The 13,795-nt window shown below is 39.1% G+C and overlaps 1 protein-coding gene and 1 non-coding gene across 2 annotated transcripts in view; one reads left to right on the forward strand and one right to left on the reverse strand.

Moving 5' to 3' along the window:
• The window catches only part of SLC44A1 (solute carrier family 44 member 1), a 219,827-nt gene that overhangs the window by 201,720 nt on the left and 4,312 nt on the right, over window positions 1–13,795 (forward strand). The gene's annotated exons all lie outside the window — the stretch shown is intronic.
• Window positions 6,079–6,184, reverse strand: LOC136143883 (U6 spliceosomal RNA). The gene has a single exon (XR_010658392.1). It is a non-coding gene; the product is annotated as a U6 spliceosomal RNA (small nuclear RNA).

Raw genomic sequence — 13,795 nt, forward strand, 5'->3', positions numbered from 1 at the left:
AGTCCCATCACTTCATGGCAAATAGGTGGGGAAATAATGGAAAGGGTAACAGAGTTTATATTTTGGGGCTCCAAAATCACTGCAGATGGTGACTGCAGCCATGAAATTAAAAGATGCTTGCTCCTTGAAAGAGAAGCTATGACCAACCTAGACAGCATATTAAAAAGCAGAGACATGACTCTGCCAACAAAGGTTCATCTAGCCAAAACTATGGTTTTTCCAGTAGTCATGTATGGATGTCAGAGTTGGACCACAAAGAAAGCTGAGCGCCGAAGAATTGATGGTTTTGAACTGTGTGTTGGAGAAGACTCTTGAGAGTCCCTTGGACTGCAAGGAGATCCAACCAGTCAATCCTAAAGGAGATTAGTCCTGAATATTCATTGAAAGGACTGATGCTAAAGCTGAAACTCCAACACTTTGGCCATCTGATGAGAAGAACTGACTCATTGGAAAGACTCTGATGATGGGAAAGATTGATGGCAGGAGGAGAAAGGGATGATAGAGGACGAGATGGTTGGATGGCATCACCGACTCGATGGACATGAGTTTGAACAAGCTTAAGGAGTTGGTGATGGACAGGGAAACCTGGCGTGCTGCAGTCCATGAGGTCACAAAGAGTCGGACACGACTGAGCAACTAAACGACTGACTGACTACAAATCTACAGATTGTGCACATTCTTTCACCCAGCAATTGTGTATTTAGAAATTAAAGATGTGTGAGAGTATTTTATCGTGAACCAGAGTCTTGTTCATAATCATAAAATATTGCAACCAACCTAAATATCCAACACAGAGAATCAGGTAAGCAAATTACATCTACACCTGTTCTTCCCCTGGTCCCTCCTAATGGAACCATCATTAAACCAGTTGCTCAAGCCAGAAACCTAGAATCATTTAAAATTTTCCTCCTTCTCTTTCTACTTTTCATTCCAAGTCTTACCATTTTCCAAAATACACAGGGTATCATCTTGTAGATGTATTAACTTAAGCAGGTAACAGACACCATCAAGCCTAAAAGCCAATAAGGAAGATTGAATGCTTTCAAGTGTTTGCTCACCACCAATAGAGGAAGATGTATCCTCTGCTCATTCCTGGGCAGTGGCTAGGGAAAATAAAGAGAAAAGTAAGGCGTTGTTTTGTTTTTTAAATATCTATTTAGGCCACATTGGGTCTCAGTTGTGGCACACATCATTGCATCATGTAGGATCTTTCGCTGCTGTGCACAGATTCTCTAGTTGTGGTATTCGGGCTCAGTAATTGCAATACATGGGCTTAGTTGCTCTGTGCTATGTGGAGTCTTCCCCGACTGGGGATCGAGTTCACTTCCCCTCCATTGCAAGGTGGATTCTTAACCGCTGGACCACCAGGGAAGTGCCTAGAAGGCATTGTTTAAGAAGCCAGCTAATTGGGTGTGGATGACTCCACAGAGATCATGGAAGATGAAATTCATCTGAGAACCATGGACAAGGAAGAATTAGGAAACACTGATCCAGGACTGTATTGATACATGTAAATCATACATACGGTACTGTATTGATAATTTAAGATATTTTTCGAAGTTAATTTTGACTCAATGGGATCAGTATCACCTTATGACCCTGAGCCTCAGGGTCCTCACCTGAGGCGAGTCCACTCGAAGCCCACTTCTTCCCCCTGAGACCACACACGACCCCAGAACTCCCTCTTCAAACAAGGTCTGCATGGCTCTCTTCTCCAGGTACTTCCGCCTAAGGGTAGATCAAGTCTGTGGTAGACGGTGTGGATGGAGCTTGGATTAGTGGGTTCGGGAGCAGGGTCTTTGTTTGTCCTCTTGCCTCAGCCCTGAAAATGTTAGCAGCCACCTTGGATGAGGGCTTCCCTGGTGGCTCAGCTGGTAAAGAATCTGCCTGCAATGCAGGAGACCTGGGTTCGATCCCTGGGTTGGCAAGATCCCCTGGAGAAGAATGGCTACCCACTCCAGTATTCTGACCTGGAGAATTCCATGGACAGTATAGTCCATGGCGTCACAAAGAGTCAGACACAACTGAGCAACTTTCACTTCACGTTGAATGAGATGCTTACTACTGACTGTTGGGACTAACCAATTCCCCATGCCATTATGGGGCTTCCCAGTTGGTGCTAATGGTAAAGAAATATGCAGAAGACACAAAAGATTCGGGTTCAATCCCTGGGTCAGGAAAATCCCCTGGGGTGGGAAATGGCAACCTGCTCCAGTATGCTTGCCTGATAAATTCCATGTACAGAGGACCCTGGTGGGCTACAGTCCACGGAATCACAGAGTCAGATGTGACTCAACGGCTAAACAGGCACACACACCACACACACCATTGTGTCTCATATCCAGCTATCACCTCAACACTACTGCAAGTCCCCCAGGATCTCTCGTTTGGGTTTTTGCTGTACTTCCCTGACTAGTCTCACATCACCTCTCACACGTTTCCTCCCCAATCCATTCTTTGACACATTACAGGCAGAGTGGGCTTTTCTAAAATAGAAATCAGACCATGTTACTGGCACAGACAGAACGTACCTACTCCCTGCCACGGCAGAGAAGCCCTCTGGCTACATCTGTGCCAGCCTCATTAAGCGTGAGCCCCAGTGACGAGCCCCCTTCCAGTTTCCCGTACTTCCTATGAATTTTTCCACCTCAGGGCCTTCCTATCCACTGCTCTCTCTGCCTAGAACATTCTTCTTAGTTTTCACATGACAGGTTCTTCATCCTTCAAGTCCAAAATTTTTCCCCCAGGCAGACCTTCTGCACTCAACTGTAGACCCCTATTTTTTTCCCTCCTAGTATCCGTTTTGTTTTTTTTTTCCTTCGTGGCATTTTATCACAAAATAGGCTTCAGTATTCCTTTTTCTTGTTTATTTGTTTAATGCCTGTTTCCCCCCTCATCAAATTGTAAGCATCATGATCATAATGTATATATCAGAATTTAGCACAGCAGAGTACATCTATGCAATTAAGTAATCTATATAATTGAATATTATTTAATCAATAAAAATAATGTTTTCTATGGATATTACTGGTATAGCAATTTGGACATGATATAATTTTAAATGAAAACAAGGTCATATAGTAATATATAATCTCATTTGTCTTTTGTAACTGTGAATGTATGCTACATATGTTTACAAATATGTGTATGTGTGTGTGTTTAAAAATTCTGCAATGTGTAACAGTGGTTATCTGGGTTGGAAAATTGTGAGTGTAGTTTATTTTCTTAATTTTGCTTATTTTTAAATATACTGATTGTGTATTATCTTCTTAAGAAGATATTTTAATTTTTTAACTAAATAAATACCTCCTACTACCTATACAGAAACTATTCCAGTAACCTGACATTTTACCTGGAAGCAGTCTAGATGTCCGGCATTAAGGGAATGTTGAACCAGAAGATGGAACATCCATTCAACAAAATGCTAGGCAGCCATTAAAAATCATTGTGACCAATGTCACAGCATGGTAAATACTAATCATATAACATTAACTTAGAGATGAATAGAAAATAGGATGAAATAATAGAAATAATTTTTAAGTGATGTCATTGCTTTGGAGTGATAGATTTTTTTGTATGCTCTCCAAACGCCCTGTAATAAGTTTTTACAATTAACTTTTTTGTTTTTAAAGGAAGTATGTGTTTTAACAACTTACATATGCTCTCACCTTGTTACACGTTATTTTTCTTTGGTAAGAATATTTGTGTTATGTAGTCTTTCTATACAGGCTACATCAAAAAAAGAAAATCTCAAATATCCTGGGATATGTAATGTATCAAGCCTTCCACAAGGTGGCAGTGTCATTGTATTAAGCAGCTTTGGAGAACTGGCTGGGAATACCTAGTTCAGTTCAATCGCTCTGTCGTGTCCGACTTTTGCGACCCCTTAGACTGCAGCACGCCAGGCTTCCCTGTCCATCACCAACTCCTGGAGCTTGCTCAACTCATGTCCATCGAGTCGGTGATGCCATCCAACCATCTCGTCCTCTGTTGTACCCTTCTCCTCCCGCCTTCGATCTTTCCCGTCATCAGGGTCTTTTCAAATGAGTCAGTTCTTCACATCAGGTAGCCAAAGTGATGGAGTTTCAGCTTCAGCATCAGTCCTTCCAATATTCAAGACTGATTTCCTTTAGGATGGACTGGTTGGATCTCTCTGCAGTGCAAGGGACTCTCAAGAGTCTTCTCCAACACACAGTTCAAAAGCATCAGTTCTTCGCACTCAGCTTTCCTTAGAGTTCAACTCTCAAATCCATTCATGACTACTGGAAAAACCATAGACTTGACTAGACGGACTTTTGTCAGCAAAGTAATGGCTCTGCTTTTTGATATGCTGTCTAGGTTGGTCATAGCTTTTCTTCCAAGGAGAGCATCTTTTAATTTAATGGCTGCAATCACCATCCGCAGTGATTTTGGATTCCCCCAAAATAAAGTCAGCCACTGTTTCCACTGTTTCCCCATCTATTTGACATGAAGTGTTGGGATCAGATGCCATGATCTTGGTTTTCTGAATGTTGAGTTTCAAGCCAACTTTTTCACTCTCTTCTTTCACTTTCATCAAGAGGCTCTAGTTCTTCTTCGATTTTTGCCGTAAGGATGGTGTCATCTGCATATCTGAGGTTATTGATATTTCTCCCAATAATCTTGATTCCAGCTTGTGCTTCATCCAACCCAGCATTTCACATGATATACTCTGCATATAAGTTAAATAAGCAGGGTGACAATATACAACCTTGACGTACTCCTTTCCCTGTTTGGAACCAGTCTGTTGTTCCATGTCCAGTTCTAACTGTTGCTTCTTGACCTGCATACAGATTTCAGGAAGCAGGTAAGGTGGTCTAATATTCCCATCTCTTTAAGAATTTTCCACAGTTTGTTGTGATCCACACAGTCAAAGGCTTTGGCATAGTCAATAAAGCAAAAGTAGATGTTTTTCTGGAACTCTCTTGCTTTTTCAATGATCCAATGGATGTTGGCAATTTGATCTCTGGTTCCTCTGCCTTTTCTAAATCCAGCTTAAACATCTGGAAGTTCTCAGTTCACATACTGTTGAAGCCTAGTTTGGAGAATTTTGAGCATTACCTTGCTAGTGTGTGAGATGAGTACATTTGTGAGGTAATTTGAACATTTTTTGGCATTGCCTTTCTTTGGGATTGGAATGAAAACTGATGTTTTCCAGTCCTGTGGCCATTGCTGAGTTTTCCAAATTTGCTAACATTTTGAGTGCAGCCCTTTCACAGCATCATCTTTTAAGATTTGAAATAGCTCAACTGGAATTTCATCACTTCCACTAGCTTTGTTTGTAGTGATGCTTCCTAAGGCCCACTTGACTTCATACTCCAGGATAATGGGCTCTAGGTGAGTGATCACACCATCGTGGTTATCTAGGTCATCAAGATCTTTTTTGTACAGTTCTTCTGTATATTCTTGCCACCTCTTCTTAATATCTTCTGCTTCTGTTAGGTCCATACCATTTCTGTCCTTAATTGAACCCATCTTTGCATGAAATGTTCTCTCCCTTGGTATCTCTAATTTTCTTTAAGAGATCTCTAGTCTTTCCCATCCTATTGTTTTCCTCTATCTCTTTGCATCGATCACAGAGGAAGGCTTTCTTATCTCTCCTTGCTATTCTTTGGAATTCTGCCTTCAAATGGATATATCTTTCCTTTTCTCCTTTGCCTTTAGCTTCTCTTCTTTTCTCAGCTATCTGTAAGGCCTCCTCAGACAACCGTTTTGCCTTGTTGCATTTCTTTTTCTTGGGGATGGTCTTGATCACTGTCTCCTATACAATGTCATGAACCTCCGTCCATAGTTCATCAGGCACTCTATGAGATCTAACTCTTTGAATGTATTTGTCACTTTCACTGTATAATCGTAAGGGATTTGATTTAGGTCGTACCTGAATGGTCTAGTGGTTTTCCCTACTTTCTTCTATAGTCAGAATTTGGCAATAAGAAGTTCATGATCTGAGCCACAGTCAGCTCCTGGTCTTTTTTTTTTTTTTTTTTAACTGATCATGCAGCTTTTATTTACCACTTAATACCTCCTTGGGCATTGGAAAAGATCTTCCTTTCAAGACTAAAAAATATGGAATGCTTCACGAATTTGTGTGTCATCCTTCGCAGGGGCCATGCTAATCTTCTCTGTATCTTTCCAATTTTAGTATATGTGCTGCCGAAGCAAGCACTCCTGATCTTATCTTTGCTGATTGTGTAGAGTTTCTCCATCTTTGGCTGCAAAGAATGTAGTCAGTCTGATCTCAGTATTGACCATCTGGTGATATCCACATGTAGAGTCTTCTCTTGTTTTGTTGAAGAGGCTGTTTGCTATGACTAGTGCATTCTCTTGGCAAAGCTCTGTCAGCCTTTGCCCTGCTTCATTCTGTACTCCAAGGCCAAATTTGCCTGTTATTCCAAGTATCTCTTGACTTCCTACTTTGCATTCCAATCCCCTATAATGAAAAGGACATCTTTTTTGGGTGTTAGTTCTAGAAGGTCTTGTAGAGCTTCACAGAACTATTCAAGTTCAGCTTCTTCAGCATTACTGGTTGGGACATAAACTTGGATTACTGTGATATTGAATGGTTTGCCTTGGAAATGAGCAGAGATCATTCTGTCATTTTTGAGACTGCACTCAAGTACTGCATTTTGGACTCTTTTGTTGACTATGATGGTTACTCCATTTCTTCCAAGGGATTCTTGCCCACAGGAGTAGATATAATGGTCATCTGAGTTAAATTCTCCCATTCCAGTCCATTTTAGTTCACTGATTCCTAAAACGTTGATGCTCACTCTTACCATCTCCTGTTTGACCACTGCTAGTTTACCCTGATTCATGGACCTAACATTCCAGGTTCCTATGCAGTACTGTTCTTTGCAGCATCGGACTTTACTTCCATCACCCATCACATCCACAGCTGGGCACTGTTTTTGCTTTGGCTCCGTCTCTTCATTCTTTCTGGTGTTAATTCTCCACTCTACTCTAGTAGCGTATTTGGCACCTACCAACCTGGGGAGTTCATCTTTCAGGGTCTTATCTTTTTGCCTTTTCATACTGTTCATGGGGATCACCTAGTGCATTGGATTATTCCTAATATTATTTTTCCTGATATTCGATTTTGATTTACAGTGACATTTACATTCCTTTTAAATCCCAGAATTGTAATATCTTTTATGGTGTTGATTTTTAAATTATAAGTTAAATAATTCCCCTGGGTGGTAAAATAATTCCTCTCCCTTCACTACTACTTTGCTCATAAATCTTTTCCATTTTTAAAAATAACAATCAAAGAATATCTGCTATTTCCTAAAAGCCTTTTTATGAATGAGTCCTCATTTACTCTTGCAGAGATGTTCTTCCTTTTTCACATTTGAGAAAATAGAAGCTAAAGGAAGATTGGTAATTTGTCCAAAGTTACATAATTATATTTTACCAGAGTCAGAATTCAAGCCCAATCTCTTGAAAGAATTTGTTAAATAAGTAAATTGGAAAATAAGTAAACAAATGAGTCAGTATGTTGTGTATCTGTCTGCCTATCTATCTACTATCTATCTGATTCAACTTAAAGTTATATGGGGAGTTCCCTGGTGGTATAGTAATTAGAATTTCAGACTTTCACTGCCATGGCCCAAGTTCAATCCCTGGTTTGGGAATTGCGATCCCACACACCATGTGGTGTGGCAAAAAGAAAAAAACAAGAAAAAGGTTATATGAAACTAACAGCGATGGTTGTAGTTTATAGTCCATTTAACCCCATGGCTCCTCTGTCCATGAGATCTCCCAGGCAGTAATACTGAAATGGGTTGCCATTTCCTTCTCCAATATGAAACTAATACAACATTCTAAATCAACTGTACTTCAATAAAAATATAATAAATAAAATGTTACAGTAAGTAAAATACACATTAAATAAATTCTATATAATATGATATATGTTTAACATGAAAAATGCTTCTGCTTACTGTCATATTTGAGACGTTTCCCCTCTGGTATTAAATTCTTTGAAAGCTACACTAGTAGATTAACGATACTCTTCCACTTGAATCTAAGTACTATATTTTATTCAGTCTTTCTTCTATAATTGAGTTTAGCAATTGCCTCTCAAAATTAGGGGATTCGCACCCACACACTCATCTCTTATTGCTCTCGAAACATTTCTGGCTACCCTCCCTGCATTCTCTCTATTGCAGGCACCAGACCTCTTGGCCCCTTGCTGTTCTTCGTACAAGCAGGTTTTCTCAGGGCCTTTGTCCTTGCTGCCCTCATGTGCTTCAGGTCTCACTGCAGATGTGACCCTATCTGTAAGGCTTTCCTTGAACTACTTATGCAAACAGGCGAACTAACTCTACCACCATATTCCCTGTCTCAGTTAATATCCCTTATTTTTCTGTATAGCACTTATTATCCTTTGACATAAAATGATTTCTTTGCCATCTGTCAAAAAGGTCTCTGCCGTTTTAATTAGAAGACTATTAGGTATTTAAATTAATTTGGAAAAAATAATTATTCCCATGCAGAACTTTGATATTGTCTCAATTTTGTTTGATTCTTCTTCTGTGTCTCTTAGTGTGGGTATGCCTTAGTTACAGTTCTTATAGTGTGGGGCTAAATTTCTTACCAAAGTTTTTGATAGTTTTGTTTTTATGAGATATAATTTACATATCATAAAGTTTACCATTTCGGTGTACAATTCATGGTTTTTAGCATCGTCACAAAACTGTGCAGCTATAACTGTGATCTAACTCCAAAACCCTTTAATCATCCCCAAAAGAAACCCCATAGCTTTCGTCAGTCTGTGCCTCTTCCCCTCACTCAGCACCTAACAATCACCAATCTACTTTTTTCCTCTATGAATTTGCCTATTCTTGATATTTCATGTAAACGGAATCACACAATAGGTAGACTCTTTTGTCTGGCTTTTTTCACTTAGCATAACATTTTCAAGGTTTAACCAAGTTGTAGCATGTAACAGTACTTCAGTCCTTTTTATGACTGAATAATATTCATTTGTATGATATGCTACATATTGTTTATCCATTGTAAGTTGACAAATATTTAGGTTGTTCACACCTTTTAACTATTATGAATAATACTGTTATGAACATTTGTGTATGAGTTTTTGTGTGGAAATATGTTTTCATTTATCTTAGGTATATACCTTGGAATGGAATTGTTAGGTCATATGGTTTAACTGTGTTTAACTTTTGGATGAACTACCAAACCATGTTACACAGCAGCTGTACCATTTTACATTCCCATTTATGTACGAAGGTTCCAGTTTTTCCATATCTTTGACAATATGTGCTATTTTCCATATTTTTTATTGTAGCCATTTTCATGGGTATAAAGTGTTATCTCATTTTAATTTTGTTTTGCATTTTCCTAATGACTAATGATTTTAGGCACCTTTCCATATGTTTTTTAGCCATTTGTACATCTTCTTAAGATGAATGTTTATTCAGGTCATTTGGCCATCTTTTAATTGGGTAATTTGTCTTTTTGTTGTTGAGCATAAGAGTTCTTTACATAGTATGGATACCAGATCCTTATCAGATATCTGATTTGGAAACATTTTCTCCCACTCTGTGAGGGTTTTTCTCTAAAAGTCTCCTTGAAAGCATAAAGGTTTTTAATTTTGATGAAGTCCAATTATCTGTTTTTTTCTTTGGTAGCTTGTTCTTTTCTTGCCATATATAAGAAACCATTACCTAGGCTGTAAAGATTTAGTCTTTCATTTTCTTCTGAGAAGTTTATAATTTTAGCTACATAAATCTTTCAGCTATTTTTAGTTAATTTTGTAGATGGTGTAGAGTATGTGTTCAACTTTCTTCTTTTACCTGTGGGTGTCCAGTTGTCCAGTCACCCTTTGTTGAAAGATGATTCTTTCTCTATGAAATGGTCTTGGCACTCTTGCCAAGGTTAAAATCAGTTGACTATGGATGCGTGGATTTACTGCTGGACTCATAGTTCTATTCCACCGGTGTTTATGTCTTTGCAGAATTTTTGATAAATACTTGTGTGAACTGCGTACATTTTGGTCTCTAACAAGTGCCTGGAGTGTAGTTGAACTGGCCCAGGCTTCTTACCTGTCATCTGGCTTGGGTAGGAGACTGACATCTCCTCTGAGACATGAGGATCTTAAGAGGAACACATACCTGATAAGAAGGTGTAGAACTCTAATTCCACGAGTCTACTTAGAGACAAATTGACAAATTAGGTCCACATCCCATCTTCTACAGTATGGTTAAAGAATTTGAAGTCTTGTCAATTTTAGGCAAATACTCATCCCAGCATCTGGTAAGTATCTGTTGAGACCCTTCTCTGTACCATGCACAGTAAAGCAGGTTTTAATATGAGAACTTTTATTTCTCCAATATAAACTATTTGCAGAATTACCAAAAACAGTAAGTTAACTTTATGAAATTATCTTTTTTTGGTCAAAAACCATTGAATGGGAGCTCTAGTTCATTAACAGTTGATTATAGCTCTTTTCTTTGTCAATAATTATCTAGAAGGCCAACTACAGTATCTGTTCAGGCCACTCCTTGTTAAAGGTAATAAAATCTTATCACTTGTATATAATAAAATGCTTGTCCTTCTGTTCCATTCTGTTGAGGGTTGTGGGGGAGGATCTTCAGGATTCCATAAAACTTATCCAAAATTATATCAGATTATTAACAAGTGAGGTAGAAAGAAAGGGGCAGTGACAATGATTCCCTGGGCCTGGAAATTTTGTCTGTCTTTAGATCAAAGCTCTGTTGCACTACGGTCTGCTAGAACAACCAAAGACTGTGCCCTCACTTCCTCTTTACTGATGCCAGAGATTCTATAGTAGCATAGTCCAGTGTGTGTCTGGTAATGTTTAATCCTGATGACAGGCTGAACAAGAATCGTCACTCTGAACCCTGGAACAAAGATGGCTTTCTGCTCAACATAAGCTCTGTCACAGTGCATTAAAGTGAACTCACAAAGATGGATCAGACTTTTAAATGAAATAATTCCTTTTTAAGTTGTTTAAAATTGAGTCTTCCATTGGACATTATAAAAATCAAAAAAATTTTGCTTGTCAAAAGACATCATTTAAAGAGAGGAAAGGTAAACCTCAGACTGGAAAAATGGTATTTGCAAAATACATTTGAAAAAGGACTCACCTAAAATGTATAAAGAGCTTCTTTATCTCATATCAATGAGGTAAAGAAAGATAAGCCAAACAGTAAAAGACCTGGATAGACATGTCACAAAAGAGGATAGTCAAATGCCCTATGAGCATATAAAATGATACCTGGCATCTTTAGTTAACAAGGACATGCAAATTAAAACCACAATGATACTGTATTGGTCTTTATCTTACTTAGAAAGATGAAGACCAATACAGTATACTAACACATATATATGGAATTTAGAAAGATGGTGACGATAACCCCATATGCCAAACAGAAAAAGAGACACAGAGGTACAGAACAGACTTTTGGACTCTGTGGGAGAAGGCGAGGGTGGGATGTTTTGAGAGAACAGCATCGAAACATGTATATTATCTAGGGTGAAACAGATCATCAGCCCAGGTTGGATGCATGAGACAAGTGCTGGGGCCTGGTGCACTGGGAAGACCCAGAGGGATCCGGTGGAGAGGGAGGTGGGGCGGGGGGGGGGAATTGGGATGGGGAATACATGTAAATCCATGGCTGATTCATGTCAATGTATGACAAAAACCACTACAATATTGTAAAGTAATTAGCCTCCAACTAATAAAAATAAATGGAAAAAAAAAGAAATAAAACCACAATGAGACACTACTATCCACCCACCCGAATGGCTAAAATTTAAGATGTTGACTAGGTTGTGGAGCAACTGGGACTCTCATACACTGCTCGTGGGAAAAGAAATAAAACAAGCACTGGAAACTTTGGCTGTATTATTAAAGTTTAAAAATAAATAAATGTCCTAAGATCCAGCAAATCCATTCCTAGTTATGTACCCAACAGAAATGCATGCATATGTGCATTAAAAGAGAAGTTCAGTAATGTTCATGGAAGGATTATTTGTAAGAGCCTCACACTGGAAACATCTCAACTGTTCACAAAAGTTGAATGGATAAATAAATTGTGGTATATTCATTCAGTGGCAAACCACACAGAGACAAAAAAGAATGAATGATAGCTAACTTGAGAAAACATGCATAAATCTCAGAGATATAATGCTGAGCAGAAAGACACAAAAGAATACATGCAGTGTAATTTAATAGTTAAATCAAGATTAAAAATACGCAAAACTATGGTAAAAAAGATCAGAGTAGTGGTTACTTTAGGGAGTATTTTGACTGGGAGGATCAAGAGGGAGTCTTCCTGGGTGCTGGAAATAGTCTATATGTCAATCACCTGTAAAAATTCATTAGCCATGTATTCTTAAGATGTGTACACTTTATTGTATTTAAGTTATAATTCCAGACACCATCCTTTATCCTGGTAAGTCAGGCATTGTGATGTCCCTTCTCATCCCCAGCAGACAATTAAGGGGGAGTCTCTGAAGAGGATAAAACAGGACATGGGGGGCAATCAGAAGCAGAGGGATCATAGTAAAGACAGGAGGTTAAGTGGAAGTCTGTACACTGAGAGCAGAGGATCTGGAGCCTCCTTCTCCCTCTGAGTTCTCAGAAATGTAGCAACCATGCCTTCAGACCCTAACCAGGAGATTGGAAGTTTATTCTCTGGGAAATCTCAGTAGGCCAAGGAAAAAATACCTAAAGATATTAACACCAGGAGTTCTCCAACAAAATGGCCCAGCTGAATCATCCTGTAGTGAAGTTCTTCAAAACCAACACCTACCCACAAATAAAAAGCTTTCCATTAGATTTTAGCACCCTATTCTTTTTTTTTAATTGATGTATAGCTGATTTACGGGCTTCCCTGGTGGCTCAGCCATAAAGAATCTACCTGCAATGCAAGAGGCCCAGGTTTGATCCCTGGATGGGGAAGATTCCCTGGAGGAGGGCATGGCAACCCACTCCAGTGGTCCTGCCTAGAGAACCCCATGGACAGAGGAAGCTGGCAGGCTGCAGCCCATAGGTCCCACAGAGTCAGACACAACTGAAGCCGCGTTGTGCATAGGCAGCGGCAGCATAGCTGATTTACAATGTTGTGTTAGTTCCTGGTGTACAATGAAGTGATTCAGTCGTCCATCTATACTACATGCACATGTATATGTGTGTGTATATATATTCTTTTTCAGATTCTCTTCTATTATAGGTTATTATAAGGCATTGAACATACTGAGTGCACCATTCCTTTTTTTTAAAGGAATTTAAATTTTTGGTTGTCTTTATTCCTAATGACGAAGGAATATGATGGAATTTAGACCCACTGTCCACTCACCTATCCAGCATCCAGGCAGCCACCATCTACCTGTCCATTATCCATCCATCCCTCTTCTTTGTTCTTACTGAGCTTCTGATGGGTACCAGGAATGGCCAGGACTAGGAATACAGGGGTAAATAAGGCGGATATAACTCCTATGCTGATGAACCACATGTGCCCCATTCTTAGTAACTACTAGACCCCTAAGGCAAGACTCTACCATGAAACACTAACACAAAAAGAAAACAACAACAAAATAACTTGGAGGAAACAGACTGCAAAGTGTAAGAACACTTTTTAAAAAATTACTAAATTCCGACAGATAATAGAGAAGATTGTTTTCATTAAAAAGTTGTGTTGTTTAAAAGAGGAAGGGACTTCCTGGTGGTCCAGTGGCTAAGGTTCTGTGCTCCCAATGCAAGGGACCCAGGTTCGGTCCCTGATCAGGG

Source organism: Muntiacus reevesi, chromosome 10 (genome assembly GCF_963930625.1).
Source record: "Muntiacus reevesi chromosome 10, mMunRee1.1, whole genome shotgun sequence".
In the NCBI taxonomy this organism is placed as follows: Eukaryota; Metazoa; Chordata; class Mammalia; order Artiodactyla; family Cervidae; genus Muntiacus; species Muntiacus reevesi.